Here is a 1,059-nt window from a genome sequence, read left to right on the forward strand (position 1 = left end):
TATATATATATATATATATATATTATCTATATATATTATATATATATTATATATATATTATCTAATATATATATATACATACATACATATACATATATATATATATATATATTCACCGTTTTATTAATTTACAATTTTATCGTCATCAATGTAAATCTTGACGCGTTATAATATCATATGCATCATATTCACCACCGGTCGAAGATGTCCTTGTTCGTAATCGATATTTTACTCGTTCTTCGAACGATCCGATCCTCCATTTCTCTCGGATCATTACACGCCTGAGATCGTTACACGTCACACGTGTTTTTAGAGCTTACAAAAAAAGAAAGAAAGAAAGAAATAAAGATAAGCGTGCCGCGTATAAAAACTCTCGTGGACAATTTGCTTCGCGTACGAACGGGACGGACGCTTTTGCGACGATTTTTTAAAATGGAGCTCGCTTCGACTAATATTGCAAAATATATTTTGCAAAATTTTTCTAAAACTGTTTCTCGTATCGATAAATAATTTTTCGACGTAAGGGAAACTTTTTAACGTATAACATTTTTTATATAGTTCTAATATGAATTCGTAGCCTGCCGTATAATAATCGATATTTTTTCTATCGATGAATCCTTGCAAGAATCGGATCGTTCGAAACGTGTCCGCACGCGCGCGCGCACGCGTGCCCTCTTCGTTTCTCGTTACCAGGTGTTCATCATTGATCCGCGAACGAAAGATTGTTTTTTATGATTCCTCGTTGAAACGACTGCGATAATTTCATAGTATTATATACAAGAAGAAAAGAAAAGAAAAGAAAGAAAGAAAGAAAGAAAGAAAGAAAGAAAGATAAAACGTGTAAACGAACGAAAAAATACGAAACAACAAGAAACTTGGTATTTCTCTTCCGCGAGGAGGTTTTTTTATTCGACGATAGAAAAAAAAAAAGAAAGAAAGAAACGAAATTAAAATTTCAATACAATATTTATTTTTCCTCGCGTGGATTTTCAATCCGATTTATACAGTTTCTCCTACTTTGAAATTTTAAATTATCAAGTATTAAGTAATAGAATACAT

Source organism: Apis laboriosa, unplaced genomic scaffold (genome assembly GCF_014066325.1).
Source record: "Apis laboriosa isolate Shangri-la unplaced genomic scaffold, ASM1406632v1 scaffold105_cov147, whole genome shotgun sequence".
Lineage (NCBI taxonomy): Eukaryota > Metazoa > Arthropoda > Insecta > Hymenoptera > Apidae > Apis > Apis laboriosa.